This window comes from Silene latifolia, chromosome 5 (assembly GCF_048544455.1).
Source record: "Silene latifolia isolate original U9 population chromosome 5, ASM4854445v1, whole genome shotgun sequence".
In the NCBI taxonomy this organism is placed as follows: domain Eukaryota; kingdom Viridiplantae; phylum Streptophyta; class Magnoliopsida; order Caryophyllales; family Caryophyllaceae; genus Silene; species Silene latifolia.
The window spans coordinates 45,081,491-45,098,114 of record NC_133530.1 but is presented as its reverse complement, the minus strand read 5'-3'; the positions used below and the strand labels follow the sequence as shown (position 1 = coordinate 45,098,114).

At 39.4% G+C, this 16,624-nt stretch overlaps 1 non-coding gene across 1 annotated transcript; it reads left to right on the top strand.

Annotated features, from left to right (window-relative positions):
- Positions 1-4,928: 4,928 nt before the first annotated feature.
- On the top strand, positions 4,929-5,035 carry LOC141658215 (small nucleolar RNA R71). Its single transcript, XR_012549113.1, has one exon. It is a non-coding gene; the product is annotated as a small nucleolar RNA R71 (small nucleolar RNA).
- Positions 5,036-16,624: the final 11,589 nt, after the last annotated feature.

Here is a 16,624-nt window from a genome sequence, read left to right as displayed (position 1 = left end):
CACAACAAGATAACCATGAGGTAGGATGCCTTCTTGCAAGGCAAGGTGGGGCTTTCCAAAATGGCGACACATCCAAGCATTAAAGCACACAAGATCAAGTAATGGATGCATCTACAAAAATGAATAGCCACTTTCCTCATCTAAGTGGCAGAAATTATCTAAAGGAGAAGCAATTCAAGGGTACACATTCCATCATAGATACAGTTTCTTCAAACTACTAAGCCTAGAAGGATACCAATAAATCACCTCCAAGTTGTGTCAAGCTAGGGTGCCTTTGTCCTCAATCGTTAAATGATTTCGTCAAGAGTATACTCCCTATGGTGTTAGAAACACTGCAGGATCGCGAAATTCCCCTTCTTGCCTAGACAAGAAGAAGGGTCGTCCTCTCTCTGCCATGCACAAAAGTGGATATGATGGAAAAAGGGATCAATAGAACTTTGAGTTTCATGTGGGAGTTTGCTTTTGTTGTTGTTCCCCCCCCCAATTTGTGGCATTTGACATTTTGAGAACATTTCTTTGCCATTTCTTTTTGATGTTTGGCATTTTCAATACTTGACAATTTCAACTTTTTTTGCATTTTCTTTTGAAAATTTTCAAAGTCACCCCATTTGTAGTGAGGGTGCTTATATTTGAAGCTTAAAATTTGATTTTTGCTCCTCTTTTGATTTGATGCAATTGCAAACTTTTTTCATTTCTTGAACTCAAATTTTGAACAATTTTGTGCCCATTCCCTTTGATGACAAAATGTGGTAGAACATGGATGATGGTTGCATGGTTTCAAGGGTCACCTTGGAATAAACGGTAGCCAAGTAGTTATCACACCACGAGGTACTCTTGACTAGGCCTTAATCCATGGGTCAAAGGATACTAGCATGACACATCCTATGGTGTTTTACAAGTATTCTAACAAGCAAAGTCTTAAAAAGAAAAAGTATCTACAAGGGCCTTATATACACTTGTCAAGCTTCCCAAATAGACGGTTTCACAAAATTTTTCCTAAATGCAACTATATGCCATGATGCAACTAACATTTATAATCCTAATGCATATACTTCTACCAACTAGTATGCCAAATAATCTAGATGCAACCCTATAATCACATTGTTTATACCGCATCAATCAAAATAAAGCCACATAGTCATTAACATAAAGAGGAAAAAGAAGATTGGAAAGATCATACCACGCGGTTTTCAATATCTCATGTCTCGGATGTGGCGTAGTCGATCAATGTGAAAAAGGATAAACAAACATAATATATACAAGACTACACTACAAAGGAAATGAACATGTTTTTGGATGTTTGAATTTTTCAAATTTTTATGGATTTTGTTTTAATGAAATTAAAAGACATGTTTCTGTCTTTTTCAAAAATTTTCAATTTTTATCATTTTTGTTTTAAGAAGTCATGTTAGAATTTCCCATCCCCACACTAGTATGGGTATTGTCCTCAATGGTCAATACGATAGGAAATTATGCAATTTATATGAAAATGCATGATTTCTAAGCTAAATGCAAACTATATGACATATAAACAAGAGTGAATGCAAACTAAGCTATGCTATATGATGCATGGGTTTTTGTTATGTTGGAGAGCATAATTTAGACTAGCTTCCAATGCATGTGCATAAACTTCCCCAAACCAAAACAGACACTATTTCTAATGTCAAAAATTGGGGGAGTTCATGCATAAGGATGCTATGCATGAAACTACATTTTGGATTTTAAAAATGGGAACAATAAAAGAAACACCTCAATGTGGCTGAGGTGTGAGTCCTCTAGATGATGCTAGGACTCCAAACTATGATCAAGATGCAAATTATATGAAAAACAAGAGAAATAGACAAACCTCAATCTTCGCCCATGGCGTCATCACTATCAACTCCATCATCATCACCAACTTCACTTGAATCATCATCATCAACCTACATAGATCCGGAGTTATCATCACTTGCACTTGAACTTCCTTTTTCTTCCTCACTACCCTCTTCTTCTTCTTCTTCTTCTTCTTCTTCTTCTTCTTCTTCTTCTTCTTCTTCTTCTTCTTCTTCTTCTTCTTCTTCTTCTTCTTCTTCTTCTTCTTCTTCTTCTTCTTCTTCTTCTTCTTCTTCTTCTTCATTCTCTTCATTTTCTTCATCTTCTTGTGCACCACTCTCAACAACAACCATCTCCTTTTCACCTAAGCTATCACCTCTAGAAGCACTAGGAAAGAAGGTTTCCTTATCCGCCCAACTAGGCAAAGGACATGATGGGTCAAGAAGTCCATGCCTAGCAAGATGTAGGAGAGGCGGATATTGTGCTTTATAAGCATTGACTTTATCATCATAAGCTTGCTTGTGCATTTCTTTAATCAAGAGAGTCAAGTAGTCATTCCCCGCCTTGAACATTTTCGGGTTGAAATTCATGGTAGGTGAATGGGTAAGGTGGGGTGATAATGGAGGAGGAGAGCTCCGCAATGTCTTCCCCTTGGTGTTGTATAATAAACTCGGCTTCCTCGGAGTGTGGGAGAAGGTAGTTTGGCATATGAACATTCAATCGGCAAATATTGCTTGGCAATGTGAAGGATTTAGCATCTATTGTTAACCACCCAAATTTGTCATCAAGAGTATCATTCGTGACCCATTTGAATTTTTGAACCATGGTGGCTAGATCAATGATATGGCCTCCCTTAACCGGTTTATAGGTGTTATCCTTGTTGAAGTTCCGGTTGAGGTGTTTTGCCAAATAAGTTACCAAACCTCCATTAACAATAAAGGCCGTGCCTTCTTTGCCATGATCGACTTTGAGCCACCTCTCAATCAAAAGTTGAAGAATGTTGTACTTTTTGGTGAAGTCTCTTCCAATGTTCAAGGTTGACTCGAGATAAATAAAGTCAAGTTCGGTGAAATGGTTCGTACCCTTCCTAGCAATCAAAGTATGCCCAACAACCTTCTGCCATATCCTTATGCCCGGATGATGGACAAAAAGAGCACGACAATCATGATAAGATGTAAACTATCTACCGGTAATAGCCTTCCATAAGGGAGCGGGATCATACTTGGTAGGTTTCTTTGTGTAGGTCGGGTCATTGCTAAGGCCAAAAACATTACCAAATTCTTCAAAAGACAATTTTCTATCAACATTCTCGAGCCGGAATTCAATGTTCCTTAGAGCCTCCACCTTGGTAACTTTCAAAGAGCTTAAGAACTCTAAGGTGAGGGATGAGTAAGTGAACTTTTGCATATTAAACAAAGTACTAAACCCCATGGACTCGAAAAAGGTCTTGGTTTGCTCTAAGACACCCAATTTTGACAAGGTCTCTTGGCATATGAATTTGGTGGGTAAAATAGATTTCTTAGCAAAGGAAACAAATTTTTCCCTATGAGAGTCGGAAGTGAAAATTAACTCCGGATAATCATCTAGTTGTTCAATAACCGGAGTAGAAGTAGTAGCTTCCATAGGAGGAATAACCTCTTGAATTTCCAACCTTGCATTTTGAACCACCAATGCCTTAGATGCTTGAATAGCTTGAAGAGCTTGTTGTCTTTTGGAAAGGTTCTTCTTTAAGGGTGCCTTAGTTCCGCCTTTTGTTCATGCCATCTTCTCCTTTGTGTAGTAACACCAAACATAAGCTTGATTTCTTCAAATTCCAATAAGACCCAAATCGATTTAGGATAGTTGAATTTTGCCTTGTATCCTAAAAATCGACTCAAACTTTGAAGATGTTGGTATTTTAATCACTTGTTGTTGGTAAAGGAGTGATTTATTTGAGTTTTGAGGGAGTTTGGGGTTAATTTGGGTGATTTTGGTTGAGAAATTTGATGTTGGTTGATGGAGAGAATGAGGGTTTTGAGGAATTGGAGTTGTGTTTATATTGTGAATGAGGAAATGAATTGGGAAAGAGGGGTTTTTAATCCCGTTATATTTGAAAATCAGAGGGGGAGACAAGCGGACTGGGGTCGGGACGAGCGGATTCTGCTGCAGTTGGCCTCAGGAAAAAGACGTGCTGGGATGAGCGTCTTCTCAGGAAGACGAGCATCTTTTTGGAGCAGGACGCGCTGACTGGATTGGAGACGCTCGGATTCCTTGTCAGGGAGAAATCTCAAAATTTGTTAGTTATAAGACGAGGGGATTCTCAGTTAGAGCAAAAACTTTATTTTCCAGCTATCTCAGGACGAGCATATCCTGCCCAGGACGCTCGGATTCTTCCCAGGACGAGCGGATCCTCGCCGGGTCACTCGGATTGTCCCTCTACCACACGAATTTAGGTCCATCGGTCCGCATTTTGTAACCCGTGTCATTTACTCTTCATTTCTTGTGGTCTTCATTGTGGGGGCACTACGAAGGCTTGGATAGCCTAGGCAATTTGCTATCTCCACACTATGTCAAAACACTACACATCAATAATCACATAAGTCCCTCCCTCACTGTCTCTCAAAATGGTGAAAATCTTGATCAAGGCATAGAAATGTAAATCCAAAATTGACAAAAATGCAATACAATAAGTAAAATGCAAGTTAGGGAGTTAGAATATTTACAAGTGGTGGTTTAGGGAGGACTCCACCAAACTCTCATCCAATAATGAGATGTCAAGGGGGCATAGCCAAGGTGTTGTTGATGAAGATGCCACCATGGCATTCACATGTTGCTTAGGCGATTTGGTGGCTTCTTCAAGCGTAGCCATGGCCTTCTAAAACTTCAAATTAATGGTATCAATATAAGCACTAAGTTGAGCACCCAATTGAGTAATAGAGTCCACTTCATGCTTTCCTCCTCTAGTAGCCTTCCGAGGTCTACTATATTGTGAGTTATGGACTGCCATTTCCTCAATCTCGTTCAATGTTTGATTATCATCAACTTCGGTAAACATACCATTTGATCCCATATTGAGAATGTTTCGGGAGTATTCATATAGACCATTCCAAAATTGTTGTACAAGGAACCACTCGCTAAGTCCATGATTTGGACACGATCGGCAAGTATCCTTAAATCTCTCCCATGCTTCATACAAAGATTCCTCATCCCTTTGTTTGAAGCTGGTGATTTGGGCTCTCAACATGTTGGTCTTTTCTGGAGGATAGAATTTCTTGTAGAAAGCAAGTGCCAATTGCTTCCAAGAGTCAATACCAAGAGTAGCCTTATCAAGGCTCTTTAACCATTGTTTCGCGGAACCAATCAAAGAAAAAGGAAATAAGACCCATCGAATTTGGTCTTGAGTAACTCCGGTTTGAGAAATCGCATCACAATAGTCACAAAAAGTCTCCATATGAGAATGGGGGTCTTCACTAGGCATCCCCCCAAATTAACCTCTCTCAACTAATTTTATAAATGCGGATTTTGCAATGAAATTACCGGTTAAATGTTGTGGTGTGGGAGTACCATTTGGTAGGTTCTCCTCGATTGGTACGGAATGTGATGAAAATTTAGGCATTGTGGGTTGATTTTGTGGTTGATTTTGTGTTGGGTTATCCTCTCCTTCTCTTGCAAAAGGGTTGATGAACTCAATTATATTTGGTTGAATGTCCAAAATCTCACCAATACCTCTCAAAGTATTTCTAGCAAGTCTTTTATTGTTGGCCAAAGTTCTTTCAATTTCAAGATCAATGGGTAACAAGTTACCTTGTGATCTCCTAGACATGCAAAATATCAAACAACTCGAAAACAATTAGAACAAACCTTGAGGAGTTTTACTTCCCCAAGGTAAAGAAATACACAACTAAAAACAATCAAAGAAAATCAAATCAAGTTAACACCGTCCCCGGCAACGACGCCATTTTTTGGTCGGGCTTATCGTTTTCGGTTACTTGTCGTTAAGAGTTACCTAGACTAAAACAGTATTTATAACTTCACAAACTACTCTACCTTTAGTAAAGAGGTAAGTAAAGGTCGGATCCCAAGGGACGGGTATTGATGTAGGATTTTCGATTGCAAGTGGTTGTGTCTAAGGGTGTCACAATTTGAATTGAGGTAGGAGATCAACTACACTAAATAACAATGCAAACAAAATAGTGAAAGTAAGCAAGTTGATTAAAATGAAATGTAAGTAATTGATTAAAAGCACTAGGGTGTCATGGGTTTATAGGGGATTCATGGGATTTGATCATACAAACATGTTCTCTACTAGATGCAAGCAATTATTGTTGTGATGGGATCGAGTTAGTGTATATCTTACAATACTTAGGAAGGTTTGGGTCCCGGAGCCGAATCGATTAGATTGTACAACACCTACAAGTCGACTTAATCCTCCCTATCCAACTATATGCATGGTCTAATGAGACTCGAGTTGGTTTATGTCTTACAAGTCTCATTTAAAAGATAAGTGATGGGTAAAAAATGCAAGGATTCATATGCTCGCATTTCATCAAACATAACATGTGCATAAGTTGAAATCACAACAAGCAAGCAAATTAATTATGAAATCATATTATATTAAGCATGAATCAATCCCCATGTTGGTTTCCCCTAATTCCCCATTAACCCTAGTTAAGGTGACTACTCACTCATTATCACATTTAACATGTTAAAAAGGTTGTCAATCATACTAGCAAGACAAAACATGATGAACAAATGAAGATGATTAACAATAATTAAAAAGGATTAAGAGAGAATTATACCTAACGATGATTCCAAATAATAAAGCAAAGAATAATAGAAGTACTTGATGATTGATGGAAGGTTGTCAATCCTCCGATAAAACCCCAAGTAATCTTCAATTAACCAAAATAAATGATGAACTATAGAGAAATTAAGTAAATATTAAGAAATGAGATTTGTATTAATGCTAAATTAAGAGTTGATTACAAGATTAAGATGAGATTAAGAATGCATAAGAAGAACATGATAATCTAATTAGTACAATGGGGTATTTATACTAAGGATTAGGTACATAAATTAGGGTTGCTAAGGGCTTAAATGACGATTAAGACCTTAAGAAAAGTTGAGGAAGTGCTCCTCTCGAAGGAGATGCGCATATCCATTTTGGTAGTCTTCATGGATTACGCTCGTCTCGAGCGGCTAGGCAGTAGAGACGGTTGGCACTAGAACAGAATCTGAGCGGATTGGTCTCGGGACGCTCGGATCACAAGGCCTCAAGACGAGCGTCTTGGGCACGGGGCCTTCGGATCAGAAAGCGAGGTGGACGCTCGTCCTGGGCACTGCGACGCTCGGATTGCTAGGCAGTCACTTCTCTTCTTTTCTTTCTTCAACAATCCTCAAGGATCTTGTTGGAGATGCAAGGATCCTTTCATCATTGCCCAATCTACTTTATTATCTACATAGGCCTTCTAGCATTGTCTTCCCTTTGATGCTTGGTCATTGAATTCGATCAATTTAGCTCCATTTTGCCATGAAAATGCAAGGTTTGCACTCCTTTCCTACCAAGGGATCAAAACCTCAAAGAATATGCAAAACGAGAAACTAATGATAGTAAATGACCCAATTATGCACTAAAAAGCATAGGAACAAGGCTAATTCGGGGACTAAATATGCTCAAATATGAGTCACATCAGATAGGAGAAGAGAGGAGAGAGACTAAACCTAATGACGTCTTTCCTATTCATAGGGAAGACAAATATTAAACCTTAAAACACGAAATTAATGCTAAAAAGCCCGCGTCCAACAACTAAATACTCGATTGAGGACTTTCATATCACTCGATCGAACAAATCCAAGCTAAAACCTCTCGATCGAAGACTTTAGGTACTCGATTGAACACTTATAAAAAAGGCACCATTCGATCAAGTAGAAAAAGGACTCGATCGAACAAGATATTATACAATCGAGTACTTTCCAGCGCACAATTCATGCTTCGCACACTGAACTTCAAACGGCCGCCATTTCTTTGTTACTTGGGAAAACAGAGCGTTTCCGGTGGAGTTGAAAAGCTAACAGAACAAGCTTTCATCTCCAATTAGAATCACTTGAAAATCACTTGTAGAACTCGAGATATGGCTCTTCAAATTAGGCACTAGTGATATGAAGCTATTCCTTTGCTCGCCTAGCTAACTTACTTCTATGCGCATCTCAAAATAGTAGTCTCCAAGCTCCGACTCAACTCATCTCCTAAATGCATGCATAGGGACATGTTTTAGGCTTGATTATGATCCTCTCCGGTTCATACCTGCAAATAATACAAGAGAAACCAAAGTAGACAATTCGGGGGACATTTGTAGCTAGACACTACTAAATATGCATAGAAATGCGTGCAGATAAGGCATAAAAAGACTATATAAAATGCACGCATCAGCCTCGTTGCTGAAACGAATGTGGCGGCACATATGCAAAGGAATTCCTAGCTTATCTACGCTGCTTATACGCATAGACTTCGTCGTGCTCCGCCAAACAAATAGCAGCAATGTGCCCTACAGCACCACATCTTTAACAGTTGACCACATGTTGTGCCGTAGTATGGAACTGAGGTGGACTACCCCAAGATTGTCTACTCTCCAGCTTGTTAGATCTTTTATTCTGAGCTTTAAATTGTGCTATAATTCTGGAGACGCTAGCCATCTGGGCAGAAGAATAAAAGGTACTCAAGCCTTCTCTTTGATGATCTTTCTCCTAGAATCCTGTCTAGGTAGGACCTGTAGGACCTATCAAAATAAAAACTAGAAGAAAAGATAAGAACTGCCTCAAGGAATAAATCCCTTGAGGCTAAATACAGACAAAAAATAAAACAAGCAGATAAAATAGTTGCCTCCCCGGCAACGGCACCAAAATTTGACACGGCTGTCGCAACCCTATCAAAAATAAAACTAACCGGCTCTAAATAATGCAGCTGAGGCAAGTCGGGTATCGTATCCACAGAGAGATGGTCACTATCTACTCGTTATTCTAGTCTGTCTATGGTCACAAAACGGAGGGTTTGGGTTGTTTAAACTAAACTAACAAACTAAAATAGCAAGAGTGAAGAGAATTAAGATCAAATAAAGAGAGAAAGATGCCAGGATGTCGGTTCACCATGATATTACACCAGTCAGCTAAAGGTAGGTCAGTTGATCTAATGTGAGAAGGGTAGCGGAAAGTGTTAGGTTCTATAACCCCTAATTAGACTCCTCTAATTAGTTTCTAAATTACTCACTAATTTAGAATGATAGATCTAGTGCATGCAATATGTAAATAAATGAAATAAGGAGAGAAAACAATTTTTTCCTTACACAAGTGGTGGACAGAATATTGGGTACAAGGTAGAACACCTTCCTAACCTTGTTCTTGAGCTAAAAGAATTTTAGGATGATCCTCCAAGATCTTCAAGTTTCAAGTATAGAAACACTCCTCTTAGTTGCACCAAAGACTATACCATAACACTAATAATGTTATTAACTAGATAATATTACTCGTAACCTTAAATAATGGATTTAATATTATTGTGATTTACTACACTAGTAAGAATATAAATATTAGATTGTTTGAACAAATTATGGACATAAAACTATTTTTATGTAGAGAAAGGTCTTTAGAGATAAGCAAAAAGATTAGCTTAAGAAAAATGAGAACATCATCTAATGATATAGGGGAGGGGGGTGCCAGTTTTCTATGCTCCATGGGGAAGGAATAAAACTTTTCTTTTTGTATTTTGCCTTACCCAAATAATAGGCTTGGTTTAGGTGTAGGTCAAGTGTGATGATTATGCTTTTTCATATAAAATAATCTCCCACATACACCCTAAAACTACCTACTAAAACCGGCTCTCACACTTAAAATGGACTCCATTTTATTTTTGTAATTTGTCATTTATAATATGTTGTGACATGTGACATGTAACATGTCATTAGTAATATAAATGCATATTTAACTAATTAAATATCATTATATATCAAATAAATTACATTTAACAAATTAACAAGTAATTCACAATTACATGTATGTAAAATGGGTCACATTAAGTCTAGTTAATATAATCTACAACATTTTGCAATTATGATTAACCAATTACTCTTATCTCAAATGTTTCATAAACATTAATCAGTTTTAGTAATAAAACATATTAATTACTAAATTGAATCTTATTTAATCAAATCACAATAAGATATATTACTCTCACTCATTGATAAAAGTTTGTTCAATTTAAGGAACTAATTAATATGTATCGACATACAATTAATTAACTTATCAGTTAAGGGAATTGTCCTATAGGTGTGACCTTAAGGGATCAACTAATCACCACCGTCAAACGACAGCGAAACGTCAAACTCGAGGTCGACCAATCGTTCTGATTAATGTTGATCAGTTGACAATATATTGAATCATCCCTTGTGTATTCTTAATATTAGATTTAAATATGTGATCGCACTATTGTTGAGGACACATACTCCAACAATCTCCCACTTGTCCGAGGCAAGTATGCGTCACTAATTCTCTTGTCCTATTACAATCTCCCACTCAATGCAAGGTGTCTTGCAGGCCGTACTTGCATTTGATCATATCTAGAGTGGTTTCCTCGATCTATAGACTAACTATTTGACCAAAATTTTCTACCGTGGATACTGATACCCGTCGTGAGGTGTCAAAAATAAGATTTATAATTTCCAACTACAACTATAGAAAGTGGCAGTCGGGTCGAACCACAGAGAGGCAGATGTAAATTCTAGTTGTCTAAATTTAGTCCAAGGTAACAAGTATGGGGGTTGAGTTGATTTGGTCTAATGCTAAGAGTAAAAACAGTAAACTAAAAAGACGGATTAAACAGATAAGGAAGGGGTACTAGGATGGTCGGTTCATTAAAGCTTCGGCGGCAGCATACTAAACATGTCTAAATCGAACACAAGTGAGGCGGGAAACAAGAGGTCCTCTCGGTCCACTCTTAACAAATACATCTTTCGATCTCGCTATAGGTCCCTAATATCACTAATACTGACTCTCGTCCTGAAAAGCGACTAACGGTCTAAACTATACCTATCTTTCGATCTTAGCACAGTTTAGTCGATTTAATTGGTGATCAAATAACTTACCCTATCTTTCGATCTAATGGGTTTGTCATAAATTAGGTATCTAACTAGTCGCATGCATTCGATTTGTTAAATACAACATTAAAATCAATTAAAACGAAGGGTAACCTCACGAGGTCAGTCGATCGACCAAGAATGTCAGTCGATCGACTGACACGCGAATCAGTCCATGTTCAATCTAATGCCGCCTGTGCTATAAATCGCCTACATCCTAGCACAATCTATTTAGCTACTCATGCTAAGGGTGAAAACAATAATAAAACTAATAAAGTAAACAGAGGAATTCATGCTTAAAACAGTAGAACAAACAATTAACATAAACAATGATAACGGTTGCGGGAATCTACTTAGCAATTATATACTATTGATGAACTAAAGATGAACTAAAAATAGGGCAGAAGAATACCGAGTTGCAGAGGAAAGATTAGGAATAAGAATTAAAAATCCAATGCTCCACAATAATCCCAAAACCCTAATTATGATATTCTAAAAACTCAATGTAAATTTCTGATAATAAAACTTGATAAAAGACTAGATGATGAACCGACTGAATTAGGTTACGTTATAAAGAGAGTATAACAGTTATTCCAAAACCTAAACTTAATGGGCTTCAAGTTCCTCGGTCTTTTAATTCTCGTCTGGAATAGCAGTGTGGTCGATCGACTAGGAGTGGTGGTCGATCGACTGGGATAGCAATGAACAGTAGCTTCTGTAACCCGATAGTTGGTCGATCGACTGAAGGAGGTGGTCGATCGACTGCTTGAGCTGCTACTTGACTTCTATAAACTCGTGGACTTGTCTTTTGGGTCTTGAAATGCGCACCAAGCTCGTTCCTTAAGCAAATACTTCTCGTCACATGCAATGCAGGATACTCGGGGACGGATTTAGCTCGATTTCCGTTGGATTCTTCACATTTCTGCAATAATGTACAAAAATACGGAAGTAGACGGAAATAGGGAGAAATTTAGCATAAACTATATGAATGAGCTCTGAAATGCGTGTAAAATGGGATGTAAAACATCATATAAAAGACACGCATCAAACTTCCCCAAACCGAACCCTTGCTTGTCCCCAAGCAAGAACTAGACTCGATCTAATGACCTGTTGGAACGAGTTCAATCTCAGAGCGAAATGCAATTGTAAAGCCTAAACCATTTTAATGCACAACCAACAAACAATTAGCAAATGAATCATGCAAACGAGTTATGGAGTCGTTAAAAACTGCTGAACCGTCAACTGCAGAGACTTATCAAATTGGACTCTCACGGGTCGCTCAAATCACACAAATAAGCACAGGTGAATAATGTATAAGATAGAAAGAAGTAATTTTGTAGTGACTCTCACCTAACCACGACCTATAAGAACATGCCTGCAATCTAATATGAAAATGATCTCTACAACCGTACATACGCATTCCAACCAACAAAAGACCATGACACATGCCGAGGTATATATGTTGATATGTGAGGTATGGGTAAGAAGAGGCAAAACATTTATGGGAAAGTGGAGGTACAGGTGATCAAGCTAGTACCAAAACGGAACCAAATGGCAACATCCAACTTCTTGCTCATAATCAAACGAAACGGTGCTATAGCAAGCACAAATCTCACAATCTCCAAAATAAAAGTAATCAACTAACTCCCCATACGATATAAATGAATCATGGGAGCAAAAATCGCCAAATAATAAAGACTGAATCATGCGAATTGATTTTCTTTCTTTCCTTCGAACTCCAGTCGATCGACTATAAACGGCAGTCGATCGACTGCTTCTACAGTGCAGAACTCTTTTTTTCTTTTCCGAATTATTTTTTCATTTTTTTTTCTTTTTCTATTCCTCCTTCATTTCATCGTCCCAATATTTTCTCAAACATGAGCATATGCCACCAAAAACGAGTAACAACCCCAAGAACACAGACTACTAGCTTGACAAAGGACAGGCTAAATGTAGGATGTAGTAAATGGGACAAAAAGGGATATTTTTGGCAGTGTGGAGCTTATGGGCAAAATGAACAAAGGAAAACCTCTACCACATGTGTCAACTAACCACAGACCGAATGCGTACAGGTATTAAGCAGATTAAGTTCATATTTATGCACATTTATGTGACATGCCTCATAAGGAGTACTACTCACATTCCTAGATAAACCGGTCATGAATGTCACCAGTTATAGGCTCTAATTCTCAGAATATATGATGTAGTTTGCCAATTTCCTAAGTCAAGTCTCAAGTCCAGCAAATAATTTAAGGAAAACTCGTAGATATGCAATTACGATTCCACTAATAACATGATGATAAGCAAGGCTTAGGCAAAACAGGTGCAAAATGCAATATCATCCTTGAAATACTACCGTTCCGACTCGACCTATATGCTAAAATAAACGTGCATTTTATGGAATTTTTGAAATTTTTCAATTTTTTTTTTTTGAATTTTTGTATATATAAGAGAAATGAAATAAAACAATGCAAAACAAAATGTAAACGTGAATGCAAGCAAATGATATGCGACGCAAAACCCTTCCCCAAACCAAATCGCACAATGTCCCCATTGTGCAAAATCATGTAATGAAGAAAAGAGAAATGGGAATTTGCGAGAAAAGAAATAAAATAAAATGACATGAAGTAAAGAAATCAGAAACTCACAAGACTTTAAGCGCAGCAAAGGAAACCTCCCCAAACCAGCGTGAGCTAGGAGGTTTCAGTAGCTAGTAGTGCTACCAATATGTACCTGAAAGACAAAACAAAACCCACGCATAAGACTGAGAGAAACAATTTTAAGGCGGTAAAATCGTGCATAAATGAGAAAATTTGAAGAAATAAATAAAATGACGGGAAGTAAAGCGGAGTAGAAAACTCCCTTAAGTCCGCAAATCGACCAAACGCAGCAGGGGAGCGGTCATGAATAGGTACAGCAGTGTCTTCGGTCGATCGACCAAAAGGGGCAGTCGATCGACCAGATAAACAGGAACAGAAGCTCCTGGAAAGCGCAACTCAGTCGATCGACCAAGATGGCCAGGCGATCGACTGAAAGTACTGCTGTACTCCTTACTTCTTCGTATTTGCTCAATAACGTGAGCAATTAAGGTCTAAAAACCTGCAAATGCACAATAATACGCGCCCAAAATTGCGCAAAACCCAGAATAAAGTCTAAAGTACTTAAAAAATCCTAAGCAAGCGAAATAAAATGCGAAGTTTTCGCGCACACAAAAGCAATAAAAATTGTCTTTAACAAAAGCAAATAAAATGAAGTTTATAACGAGCTTGATCAACTAATAGTTGATCAAGAAGGACCACGGTATGGCCCACTTCGTCGGCTTCTGGCTACTAGAGGTAGCCTCAATGGTGCTTATTTGAGCAGCTGCACCCTTCTTAGCTTCCACGTCCGTATGGCTCAACGAATCAACACTCTCATCATCTGCCCAGTCAAGGATCTCTTCGGGCTTGTCAGAATCCAAATCAGACTTTCTGGCTGGAACCGGCTCGTCATCAACAACTTCATCAATCCCATAGCTCAGACAACCAAGACCTCCTCTTTAAATGATCGGTTTCTTCGCAGCTAGAGTGACCTGCAACTCTTCCTTCCCCAAACCAGCTCCTGCAACATTTAAAACAACAGATTCTTCCTCCCTTTTGCTCCCAATCTGGGCGGAGGGGTTAGCACAGGAGTAGTAATAGAGACAGGTAAGTCAGGAAGAACAAAGTACGATTTCTTTTCAGAAACCGTGTTACAAGTCACCGGCCACATGGGGTCCTTTTTCTTAGCCGGTTGGGCAAAAACAATAGAGTGCTTGCCTACCTTGAAAGTCAAGGTTCCTAGACCGACATCTATGATCGCACCCAAGTGTGCGAAAATGGCCTACCCAAAATAATGGGTATATGAGCATCCTCAGGCATGTCAAGTACAACAAAGTCGACGGGGAAGAAGAACTTCCCTATTTGGACCGGGATGTCCTCTAAGACCCCTATTGGCTAGACCGCAGATCGGTCAGCCATCTGAACTGTCATGTCTGTCACCGCGAACCTAGTCAATTTAAGCTTCCTAGCTAGACTCAAAGGCATGACGCTTATACTAGCTCCTAGGTAACAAAATGCCTTCTCAATAGAGAAGGTACCTATATTACAAGGAACAGAAAAGCTACCCGGGTCCTCTAGCTTGTGGGGTGCAGTGTGAGACAGGTAAGAGCAAGACTCTGTAGTTAAAGCGACAGTGTGCACTGTTTCAAGTGACTTTTTCTTTGACAATAACTGTTTCATAAATTTAGTGTATGCTGGCACTTGGTTAACTAACTCAAGGAAGGGTACCTGAACATTCAAGCTATGAATAACTTTCTCAAACTTACTGAAAGATACCTGTTCCTTTGTCGGCACTAGTCTCTCCGGATATGGGGCTGTAAGAAGTACCTTAGCCCTCTCCTCTAAGTTGCGCATGCCGACATCCGTGGACTTAGGCTGGAAGTCCACTGCTTTCTCCTTGTTGAAACTTGAACCCTCCTCAGACCGTCTCAAATGTGAGCCATTGACCGTCATTGGGTCAAACTTCGGAACCGGGACGGACCCATCAGCGCTCGGGTCTGGTCCTAACACCTTCGGAGTTGTCGTGCCTCGAAACAAATGGTCCCTCAAGTTATCGGGCATCGGAGGACGAAATTCCTCGCTATCAGCAGTAACCTTGGTCGATCGACCACTCTCCTCAGTCGATCGACCGTTGTGCACAGTTCCAGAAGCTCCTGTAACCCGTGTATCAGTCGATCGACCAGGTGTATCAGTCGATCGACTGATATACCTGGTAGACGCCTGTTTCTTTGATTTATTCGTTGAAACTTTCTTTTGACTTGTTTCCGGCTCATCTTTTTCAACAGCGTCCTCGACCATGGCAGGTCCCTCAAGGGTGGACCCACACCTCAAAGTGATGGCGTTTAAGGTCTCCTTTTGGTCAGTTTGGGTCGGCAAGTGTCCGGGAGCTCGAGTGTTACTTTTGCGAGCCAATTGAGCAATTTGGCTTTTTAGTAGCTTCATCCCGGCCTCCCTTGCTTGGGACTCCTTTAGCAACAAGTTCTTAAGCTCGAAAAATTCAGAATTCTGCGATTGTTGCTGCTGCGGCACATAGGGAGGTTTCTGATATTGTTGTTGCTTTTGATGAGGAGGTACATAAGGTTGCTGCTGCGGCGGAGGTTGAGTTGGATTCAGGACATTTTGGCTCCTCCAACTCAAGTTTGGGTGGGCATTCGGCTCATAGTAGGTGTTTGTCTGCCTATAGTGTTGAAAGGCAGCACAAGACTTAAAGGGACTAGGACAATTCTTCAAAACATGTCCCTCAGCTCCACACCTTTCGCAGACGAAAGGACCGTCTGACACAGCATTTACTTGATACATCCCACCTTTAGAAACTCCTCCCAGTTCATACTTGTCAAATCTTGCGGTAAGAGCTTCAAGCGCAGCAACAGAGGAAGATTCAGCAGCTCTCCTCTGGTTCCCTCTGGAATTACCATACTCAGCCTTGTGGGTGGCTAGATCGTCAATGATCTTCCACCCCTTGGTTGCTCCCAAATTCTCAGCAAATCGGCCATTGGCTGCAGCATCCAAAATGGCCCTCTGATCGTCGTACAACCCATTATAGAAATGATTGCACAAGCTCCATTTTTCGAACCCATGGTGTGGTATGGTTCGTACCAGCTTCTTAAATCGGACCCATGCCTCGTGGAA